The following is a 12,086-nucleotide window of genomic DNA, read 5'->3' on the forward strand; positions in this document are numbered from 1 at the left end:
TACTTCCATCTACGTAACATTGCAAAAATCAGGCATATCTTGCCTCAAAACGATGCAGAGAAACTAGTCCATGCATTTGTTACTTCTAGGCTGGATTATTGTAACTCTTTATTATCAGGGAGTACCAAGAAGTCAATCAAGTCGCTTCAGCTGATTCAAAATGCTGCGGCTCGTGTACTAACCAGAGTTAGGAAAAGGGACCACATTACTCCTGTTCTGGCTGCCTTACACTGGCTCCCTATAGAACACAGGATAGAATTTAAAATTCTTCTTCTCGCCTACAAAGCCCTTAATGGGCAGGCGCCATCTTACCTTAAAGAACTCATTATACCCTACTGTCCTACTAGGGCATTGCGTTCCAAGAATGCAGGGTTGTTGGTTGTTCCTAGAATCTTTAAAAGTACAATGGGAGCCAGAGCCTTTTCTTATCAAGCTCCACATTTGTGGAATCAGCTTCCAGTTTGTGTTCGGGCGGCAGACACCCTATCCGTTTTTAAGAGTGCGCTTAAGACCTTCCTTTTTGATAAAGCTTATAGTTAGGGCTGATTAGATTCAGCCCCTAGTTTTGCTGATATAGGCTTAGTTTGTCGGGGGACATCTTACTTCTTCCTTCTCTCTGTCTATACCCGTGTACACTCATGTTCCGATTAACCCAGCTTCCCCAAATGTCTTTCTTTTTGGTGTCTATATACGCTGGGATCCGGAGTCATGGATGATCCTGCGGTCCTGTGTCCTGGATCGCGAGCGCTGGATCTTGAGTCGTGGCTGTGGTCCTGGATCATAGGTCCTGGATGGATATCCTCGTGGATTCATCTTCCTATTATACACACATGCATTTCCAAACATTTGGACTACCTATGTTGCAAATGTATTATCTTTTCAATTTACACACGGCATCTATTGCACGTCTGTCCGTCCTGGGAGAGGGATCCCTCCTCTGTTGCTCTCCCTGAGGTTTCTCCCATTTTTCCCTTTAAACTGGGTTTTCTTTGGAAGTTTTTCCTTGTACGATGTGAGGGTCTAAGGACAGAGGGTGTCGTATTGTCATACTGATATTCTGTACACACTGTGAAGACCACTGAGACAAATGTAACATTTGTGATATTGGGCTATATAAATAAACATTGATTGATTGATTGAATTGGAACAACAACTACAAACACAACAAAGAGAGAACAGAAAACTTGATAACGCAAATAAAGGTATGTTCTTTAAATTGCAATGTCTTTTTATTTGCTTTTTTCAGAGAGTTAAATGAGAAGAATGTTTTCCCTCTAATGTGTGTGAGCTTCGTCAGTTAGCTTAGCATAAAGAATGAATACAAGGTTATGTGCAAGACTATTTCAGTCAGACAACTCACGTGTTTCTTTAACATGTTTATTAGAAGCAGCATATAGTTGAGTTTGGCGTCTAGGCTCGGGCCTCATCACTCCACAGATATACATAGCACGATGAGTGATGATTAAATAACTAACCCCCCGAGCCTACAGGTGGAAGCTGGGGTGGTGGTGGGGCAGGCAAGCAGCAGCGATGTGGAAGTAGCTGCAGCAAAGCAGCAGCAAGCAATGCATAGAGAGATATCTGGCAGGTTAAATAGAGCGGCATATCAAGGAGACTCTGTTTGGTTGGTTGTAGAGTGGCAAGGGGCGTTATGTATGAATGCAGCATAAGTGCTCGAGTTGACTGCCTGAACTAGCTCGCAGGCTTTGCCCCATTACTTGGTGGGGTGCAGGCAGCAACCTCCGAGGCCGATAAATGAAGCCAGCGTGGAACTGCCAAAAACTGCAATTCCTAAAATGAGTTAATCCTCCATGGAGCACCATTTTAAAATGACAGACTTGACACAAAAAATTAAAATGTTTAAAGCTCATTTTCCAATTCCTGACAACTTCTTAATTTAGCTGCATATTTACCATGCAGAAATTATAGTGGGTTAAATTAATTATCTGTCTTTAGGCGTGAAAGTGAGAAACCATTCATTTAATCTAGGAATCTAGTGGCATCTAGAGGTGAGGTAGCAGATTGCAACCAAGTAAACACCCCTCCCCTCAACCCTCCCTTTACAAGCGCATCAGATAGCTTTTGTGGCCTTCCAGTAACGTAAAATAAGCTAGCGGCCTTCTCCAGAGCTTTCGGGGCTACTGAAAAAACATGGCGTTGCAAAATTGCCCACAACGTGAATATATGAAGTGCTCATTCTTAGCCAACAAACACACAATGATTCACGCTTTGAGGTGATTATAAAGTAAAGAAAACATAGATATATGTTACATTAATGGGGCGAAGCCTGCGAGCTAGTTCAGGCAGTCAACTCAAGCACCAATGATACATTAACACGTGACGCACCTCGTCCGTCTTACAACCAACCAAACACATTCTCCTAAACATGCCGCTCTATTTAAGCTGCCAGGTCTTCCTGCCTCTGCCTCGCTATGCTGCTGCCACTGCTGTGTTCACTTGCTATTGCTGCTTTCATGTTCCTGCTGCTGTGTTTCATGTTGCTACTGCTCGCCTGCCCCACCACCACCACCACCCCAGCTTCCACCCCAGCTTCTGCCTGTAGGCTCGGGGGATAGTTGTCTAATCATGATAATGAGGCCCGAGCCTAGATGCCAAACTCAAACTATATGCTGCTTCTAATAAACATATTAAAGGTGGGGTATGTAATTTATTTCAGAAACACTTTTTGTTATATTCCATGGAATGCTCTTAACATCCCGATAGCAATGAATATATTAAATGCTTTGACAATAAATACATTAAAAAAATGCATCTGTGGAAGCCGTAGCGCTGTAAAAAGCACGACCAATTATTTTAGCCGGCCCGGCAAAAATAACTGGATGGCTTACCTGCCTGTCAGCCTGCCTGTCAGCTCCACGTCGCTTCCCAAAATGCAGTTCGGCTAAAAGTGACGTCACCCCATGTGCACAAACTTATCTCGTGCCCTCATTGGTCATGTGCGCGTTCGTGTGTGGAGGAGGGGCTCTGTAAGGAAGTGGCAGATTTTTTCCGGCTGTGTATTTTCAAATTCTAGCGCATTCGAGCTGGTTTCTCCAAAATGACCTACCCCACCTTTCTCTTTTTGTCTGACTGAACTGCTAATTGATCTCCCAAAATCCTACACTGTAGTGCTTTAAAGGTCACCTATTATGCAAAATCCACTTTTCATGTCTTTTATACATAAACATGTGTCCCCTCTGTGTAAAGAGATTCTGAAAGTTTCAAGAAAAAAGATTTGCTCGCTTTTTTGTCCTGATCCATTTATATAGAAACCTGTCTGAAAATGAGCTGATCAGATTTTGGCCACTTTATGATGTCATAACGATTGTTTGGCTTGTTAGCCAATAACCAACCAAGGTAGCACCCCCCACCTTATCACCTAAATCTCCTCCTAGAGCACCATTGCGTTCTTTTTAACCAAATATCTCTCAGAGGGGCTTGGGGAGTGGCTCCTTATTTTCATTGAAAGTAAAAGACAGAGAATCAGCACTTTTGAAACAGGGCTGAAACAGAGGGGATTATGGGATGCTGCAATGACCTGTTTGGTATTTTGAGGCAAACGCAGAGACATGTTTTGTATATATCTGAGACCCAGTGGCGGTTCTACAGGTAGGCAATTCATTTATGAATAATATTTTTTTAACTGTTGATTATAAATGTTGGTGACATTTCTCCATAGTTCGTGTACAAAGTTTTACTCACCAGTTTAGAATTAACTCCCCACCTTTGTTTTGAAAGAAAGGTTGTGGCTCATCGGACATTTATGAGAGAAAATCTCTAATGTCCGAGTGCAAGTGAATGCAGCACAAGAAGCGAGTCTTTTACGGAGCATCCACACAGCAGCGTGCGTTGACGCTTGGCGGTGGGCGTGTCTGAAGCTTGGGAATTTTTTGCGACCAACAACCAATCACATGAATCTCCTGCCCCCAACATACAAAGCAATAGCAATGTTAAAACGAAGTAAACTGGATATAAAATCAGCTTCACCCACTGTCTCTGCCACCTCATTCCAAGCCTCGCTCCTCCGGTTTGTATCCCGGTAGATGAACAGAGACTGATCATTCAGCACTGGGTGATTCACTAACGCTATAATGAATTTTCCCTCCATTTTTTGGAATATGAGGAAATGACCTGCGTAGTCTCTCCCAGCATACACGCGGTTTGATTGGCTAGCGCTTGTACTGGCAGATTTGCATAAACGGGATTTCATTGGCTGACGCTTCTGCCGAGGCGCCAAAAGTTGAACATTGCTCAACTTTTGAAGCGAGCAACGCCAGCAACGCTCCACGTCGCTTCCCAAAATGCAGTTCGCCTAAAAGTGACGTCACCCCATTCAAAGTGAATGGGCAGAAGCGTTGTAAGCTTCAACGCACGCCGCTGTGTGGACGGGCCGTCACCCTCCTGGCGCGAGCGTGGATATCTGATTAGCGGCGATTTCATTTGAACGGGACGGTGCAAAACGAGAAGCATTCGGACCCAAGTAGATGGAAGGAATGAGGTATTTGCGGTCTACAATGACAGAGAAGAGACTGTCAAGTTTGGCTGTACTCAGCATTGAATCAAAATGTACTAAAGCTTTAGATCTTAATAAGTTTGTGAGGCGTTTTGCTGAACAAGATGGTAATCACGCATTCAGCTGTTATAGGCATGCCAACTGGATGCTCTGCTCACGGATGAGCATAAACAACTGTTAAGATGATGACCAGACCTTGTATGTTTCTTTGTGGGGGTCTGCCCCCAAAAAACAGTTTTAAGTCCTGAGAAAGTCAAATAAGACGGTGTGTAAAAATAAACTGCCCAGCCAAAAAAAAGTAACCACTTTGATTTAACTAGGCCAGTAGGTAAGGACTTTCCACTGGATAATAACTGCAGCGATGTATGTGTTTGAGCAACACATCCTCACTCCCAGGTCGGCCTATGTTGACGTTATGTCAAGTCCCCTGTGTCGGCTTTTTCTAACGCAAGGGGGGGGGCCTTAGCGTCCATTTTCAACGCAAGGGGGGGGGCCTTAGCGTCCATTTTCAGCTTTCCGGGATGTCCATATGCTTCTATGGACGCTCATGGAAGCACGGCATTCGTTTGTGTCGGCTGCCCTTAAAGGCAATGTGAGCGTCCATTCTCATTGGATAACGGAGAATTGTACACCCGGAAGTAAGTATTCCTCTTACTGTCGATTGATTTTACAGTGATATCTGCACTACTCATCGACTAAAAAACACCAGATTATCCTTGTTAATTACACAACATTGATTGGTTTAAATTGTGTGCAATGCTTTTGTATTTTTCCCCTTCGATTCGGAGAAACAAATGTTTTTTCGGAGTAAAGGATGGCAGAAGACACTACACTACCCAGAATCCCCAGCTATCGTTTCGACTACACCATGTGCTCTGTTTGACGTCACGTGATCTTCAAATTTCTCCCTGCAGAAAAAAAAAACATGGCCGAACTTCGTTTTATTCTCAGTGGAAAATGTCTATTTTAAAGTTAGTTTGGCCATTAAAATGCGTTTTGATGTCATTTGATGCGAGAAATATGAGTTGTTATTTCAGATTATGTGTGCAGTGGATGTACATGATCTTTAGTTTGCTAGTTATTACGAAGATTACTTCAGGAAATTGCGTCCATAACGTTTTCATTGTTACCAAGGTGGTTGCTAGGGACGCTGCTATCGATATTATTTCTGTTATGTTGTGTAACTGTTTAATGGTGCTATCTTTATTGCTACCACATTCCCCGTCAATGTATAGTGTTGGTCCACAGCGCAAACATATTAGTTTAACAAAATCTGCATCTAAAGATAGCCTACGTTATTTTCCCCTGTGCAATTCCAGTCTCACATCTCAGAGCACATCGTCATTAACAAATACCGGTAACAGACCGACATTTTTTTTAAAAATAAAATAATACTTTATTCTGAGTGTGCTTGCTTTTCTCTTTGAAAGTCATCACATACCGGCATTGTAATACACGGTTCGGCTGCATTAAATATTACATATCTGCCGTAGTTCTGATGAGAAGACTTCTAGACAAACATGAGGAACTGAAAACGTGACGTGGATCATAAATATATCAGCCATTAAACAACATCTTACATTTCTTTTCACACAATACGTCTCCTTGCAGTATCAACACTAATTCGGCTGACTGTTATATTTGATCCAATTGGTAGATAGGCTGTATTTACACCATAAAGGTGCACAGCTGATATAAAGGGACACCTAGTGGTTAAAGCATGTTATTAGGGTTAGGGTTAGGGTTAGGGTTATTCATTATTTGTATTATTAGATATGAATAGGATCCCTATAAAGTATATTCATTACACGTTATTCTCTATTAATAGTTAATTAAAGACTGTATATAATGACTATTTTGCACATCCCTTTCAAGATTTCAAGATTTTCTAAGGTTTATTGAAATATCATATACAGTATAGGCCTACACAACTATGCATTGAATGAAAAACTTGGGTCGCAGGTTCCTCAATAGTGCATTACAAGACATCTATCAATATTTGTGCATACCTCCAGCAATGTTAACTATGTTGAAGCACTTATTTTAACTGATATTATACATATGTATTATACTCTTATAATATGTATGTAGATATTTCATCTCCGGCCTTGTCAGGTATTGAACAATCAATAAATAAAGAACACAGAATTGTTGAATATAAAACACAGAATTTGTGTGATTATACTAAATGATTTACAAATAAACACCACTGCATATTTAACTGTTACACATGCTGATGTAACGCAAATGTTCCAACTTGGGATCAATAAAGTATACCTTATCTTAAGCTGATCGATGGCTACTGCCATATTTGCAAAATGTGCCTCTGAACCTTGACAAGTGCATGTTTCAGGCTTATCAATTAATGTAATGTAATGTAATGTTATCAATTAACAGGAGGGGTCACAGACATAAGACCAGCTGTTAAATAAAGCTCTTCTGACCTTAGCTGGCATGTGGGTATATATATTAATGCTGCCCATTATGGGCACAAGCAATTTTCACCCATTTATTAATTATATGTTTTAAATGTGAGTGTGTCCTATCCCCTAAACCTCCAGGGATGTACACAGTTTAATACTAGCAACTTCTTATTATGGGAAATACGAAAACGTCTTTTAAAACTACAACTCCCAGTAGAGACGTGCCATAGATAGAGAACATGTTGCGAAACAGCGGTGGACCCGTTCAAATCCAGTTTTGGACAGTCTGCCGTGGTTCCATCCCATTTCAAGTGCTGTTCGAAGCTCGGCGTAACCCTCCACACTCTCCAATCACAGAGCTTGAGGACTATCACGGGGTTTGTCAAACAGAGCACATGGTGTAGTCCAAATGATAGCTGGGGATTCTGGGTAGTGTAGTGTCTTCTGCCATCCTTTACTCCGAAAAAATATTTGTTTCTCCGAATCGGTGGGGAAAAATACAAAAGCATTGCACACAATTTAAACCAATCAATGTTGTGTAATTAACAAGGATAATCTGGTGTTTTTTAGTCGATGAGTAGTGCAGATATCACTGTAAAATCAATCGACAGTAAGAGGAATACTTACTTCCGGGTGTACAATTCTCCGTTATCCAATGAGAATGGATGCTCACATTGCCTTTAAGGGCAGCTGACACAAACGAATGCCGTGCTTCCATGAGCGTCCATAGAAGCATATGGACATCCCGGAAAGCTGAAAATGGACGCTAAGGCCCCCCCCCTTGCGTTGAAAATGGACGCTAAGGCCCCCCCCCTTGCGTTGGAAAAAGCCGACACGGGGGACTTGACATAACGTCAACATAGGCCGACCTGGGAGTGAGGATGTGTTGGTTTGAGCTGAATACACGTTTTTTAACCCTAATTGATGCAGTTAGTCACTTCTTTAATGTTTGTTCTTTCTGATGTAATGTCAAGGTTGTAACTGTTTGCAATAAAGTCGTGGGGCGCTGAACTGTTCCTTTGAATCTTTTGAATTTTGATATATGATAGTAATTACTTTAAATTTGAAGGAGGGTGAGCAAGCATTTTGAGGAACATTCATCATTAACTCTTCCAAAAAATATAGTTTATTCAATAATAAATGAATATGTGAATCATAACAGTGATTGACAGCTGATAGGAATAATTTGATTGTTAATATTTTCATATTCATACAGACAAACATCGATGAGACAGTTAATTCATGTACTTATTGCAGCAGCCTGCATAGATGGTGCCCCTGCTGGTCTAAGAGTGAAACAAACTCATTCAGTTAAAATTCATTGAATTATGTCTGCCACCTTATATATTTCTATTTAAGGCTTTGCTGATGTGCCACAATAATTTCACCTAATGTTATTGAGTTAAAATATTAATATTGTGGCTTTCCAAGTTAACATTGATTGATATGACTGCAATTACATCAGCATATACTTCTGCCAGGGGATGCCACTAGTGATGTTACGTATTGCGCAGAGGCTTCGGAGCGTGTATCGAGTAATCCCTGAAGCTTTTTGTGAAGCATGTATCGAGGCTTGTATCGTTTTGGGCCAGTGACGTCATCGATGACAAACGAAGCCTCGCTGCCTGTCGATACCACGTGACTACTTCACGAAGCGATTCAGATCGGTTGAACTGTTGAACCACAACGCTCATAATACCCATGGATGTATACTAAGAATCATATTACCCCTCCTGTACCCGGGCCCGGTGACACGATGGAATCAAGAGAGCTCAGACCCTCACTTATATAGAGGTCGGAACATGTCATAAGTATAAATAGATACAAGCATAAATAAATGTAGGAATAAAAACATGAACAAATAAATACAGGAATAAATATGTTGCAGTGTTTTCAGGGAGCTTTAGTGTGTGTGCTGTGGCTCAGCTGGAAAGCAGTTGACTCATGACCATGACCGCAGGGTCCCTGGTTCAACGACTGAACAATACGTATTTTTTGTTGTTTATAAAAGCTACAGCTAAATAAGATAATGTAGTTAATAAATGTATTCTTTGATATGGTTTAGCCTTTCTCAGGCTACAACATGGTTAGGTTTATGAATATTATTAAAAACCTCTTAAGCCCGAGGGTCCCCCCAGTGGACCCCTCCCACCGTTTTTTTTACGAGACTATGTCTCAGGGCTTCTTAACATTTATGAAACTGTTAATGTTCCATACCCTTTTAACGGTAAGAAACTCATCTAACTGACAATATGAACCATTTTTAGCTAAAAGAAACACAAGAGTAATACCAAGCCTTTGAAATAGCTTGGAGCGAAAAAATGCTAACTAATGCTAACGGACTTTTGCACAGCACTCACGGTAGAAATGCCCTTATTACTTATCGTAACTGCACAAACAAGATATCCGATTAAAGCTGAGACTCCACAGATTCCACACATGTAATGTCATCACTGTACGACCCCGAATTCCAGGAGCTATCAGCCAGAAAAGAGAAAGTAAACAACATCCGGTTTCAAAAATATTACAATAATTACGTTTTACCTTTTTTGATTTGTGATCAAAAGTTGTGTTCAACGGAATAAAAACGCCGCTCAAGGTTAATCCAATGTCTTTGTGTCACGTAGACATTTTTACTGATAATCCATCATCATGTTTATGGCAATATACTGGGTATAAAGTTTTGCCGTCCAGGCTTGTACTTTCAGATATGCTTCGTTTGCTATTACGTCCGCAATGGTAATGTTTACGTGGATTTGGGAACTTCCCATCGATTCTATTGGATGTAATGGTTAAGAAAAAGGTGTAAATCACCCAAATCGACCAATGGGTTCCAGAGATATGGTCCTGCATAAAGTATTAAGAATGCCAGCCAGCGTAAGCATATTACGCAGCAGACTTTACTTATGGTTTACTACGTAAGGAAGCAGGAATTGCAGGACCCAGAGCGCACGGAGCACAGAGCGGACAGCAGATAACGGAATTGCAGTTTTATTGCTTATAGATTATCAGAACATTTCAAAGGGGACACAGCCACATTGGATATTAACCTATGGATTAACTACATCATCGTTTTTATCGTTTTAATGCCATTGAAGACCAGTTTATACCAGACAAAGAGGAAGGTAAGCCATGTTAGCCTAGCGCATTTTAGTACCTAGCGCCACTTGTTTTGATGTACGTTTTTGTTGATAACGTCGCGAGTTTGTATCTTTCAGTGTTGAGGTGGGCACCGTTAGATTCTGTATCTTTACGATCATAAACTATGTGTTGGATGTGCAGCTAGGATAAGTAATAAGGGAGCTAGGAGTGATTTTCGGTGCAGTAATAGGTTAGCATTTTTCGCTCGGGGCTAATTCAGAGGCTCACTGTTAGCATTGTGTGTTTTTTTTTGAAAAAATAAATAAAAAAGATCAGTTAAATTAGTTTTTCCCCGTTATATGGATATAAAATATTCATAGTTTATTCATTATTAAGGTTCCTTAGACGTTGTTTAATGCAAATGACGCGATTTCGGGTCCGTGGGGCCTAAGAGGATAACAGAGTATGGTTTTTATTTTTTTATTTCACAACAGTTGTATTTGGATGGAATGAATACCTATAGTGATAATTCAAAGTAATAAAATGATTTTTACAGTGAAAAAGTTCAAATGGAACTGATGGTTCCCAAATTACCCAGAGGTGAGTCCGCCTGGACTTTATTTAAACCTCTCTAAAAAGGTCAAATGTCACTTGTTTTGCATCAATCTTGATACAGGGTACTTATATGTTATAGTTTGGATTCCTAAAGCTTTTAGTCTACTAACCCATCATTCAAGGGTGGTTTTCACTATAAGTAATAAGTAATTTTAGGCGGACATTAGAATGTACATGTTTTTACTATGTTCCATCTGAATTTACTTTAAAATAAAAACATCTATATTGATTCTGACACTTCTACATCCAACTCACAGATGTAACCTTGCTTTGAGAGAAAAGATTATTAATGTACCCCTTTTAGAAGTGAAGATATAGTCTTTGTTGTGTTAGTGGCATTTTCGAGGCTTAAGAGGTTAAGGAATACAAATCCCTCTTTGCAATGTTTAGCAGCCTCCTTAGGCTTTTCAATCACAATAATTAAACTGGAATAAATACAATATTGTTAACATGAAAATATGATGTTATGTTCGTTGTTTAGAGTTATTCTAAGGCTTTACTCAATGGGAACTCGGTATGAGATAGAGCACACTGTTGAGATGTCCAATCTGCCTGTTTTACACACTTTGACCAGCAGGGGGGTTTGTGTTCAAATGAAGCCCATGATGAAGCCTCATGAGATGAACCCTTTTGCGAACCAATTGGCTTGAAAGCTTCATAAGGCTTCATCTCACCATCACTAGATGCCACCCCTCAAAATCTCCTGCCACCCTCTTGCCACCCCATGAATATTTGTCTAGATCCGCCCCTGCTGAGACCTATAATATATTGAAGAAAAACAGTGTAATAGGGGACCTTTAAAATGTAACCTTGACACTTGGTGTTTAAAAGATTGAGTGTTTCAAACTCCTTCCTCTATCAGACTTAAAGCAAGAGGTCCAAGAACTGAAAACGAGCTGCAGTAATGATGTCATCCTCCAGTGTGACGGTGAGATCCTCAGTATGACTTCATTTTCACTCTTATGCTAGTGTTCGAGTGTTTTGAAGTAGCTTTTTTTAACCGAATATTTAATCAAACAGATTTACAAAGGCAACTGCAACAGAGCCAGGAGGACGCAGATAGTCTGCAGCAGCAGTTGCATGAAAAGGACGCCAACCATAAAACACTGCAGCAGGAGTTAGAAGAAATGAGGAGGGAGAAAAACAAGCTGTAGGGCGCCTACCACAGTTTGTTCAACCGTCTGGAATTAAGTGGATTCATTCAGTGAAATAGAGATAATTACATATTGGTCTTTTGATTATTGATATCATGTTGCTGTCTTTTTTTGTCTCAATGCTAGATCTGCAAAATGAGAAGAACAATCTTGAAGATATTGTACAAGGTAACTATTAGTTATTTTCCACAGTGCAGAGAATACACTGTCAATCAATACCCCTTCTTGGAGAAAAAAACGTGCTGTTCTTCTCCTCAGATCTTCAAAACAAACTGAGTGATGTGGATGATAAGACGATGT

The sequence above is a fragment of the Pseudochaenichthys georgianus genome, chromosome 17 (assembly GCF_902827115.2).
Source record: "Pseudochaenichthys georgianus chromosome 17, fPseGeo1.2, whole genome shotgun sequence".
NCBI lineage: Eukaryota > Metazoa > Chordata > Actinopteri > Perciformes > Channichthyidae > Pseudochaenichthys > Pseudochaenichthys georgianus.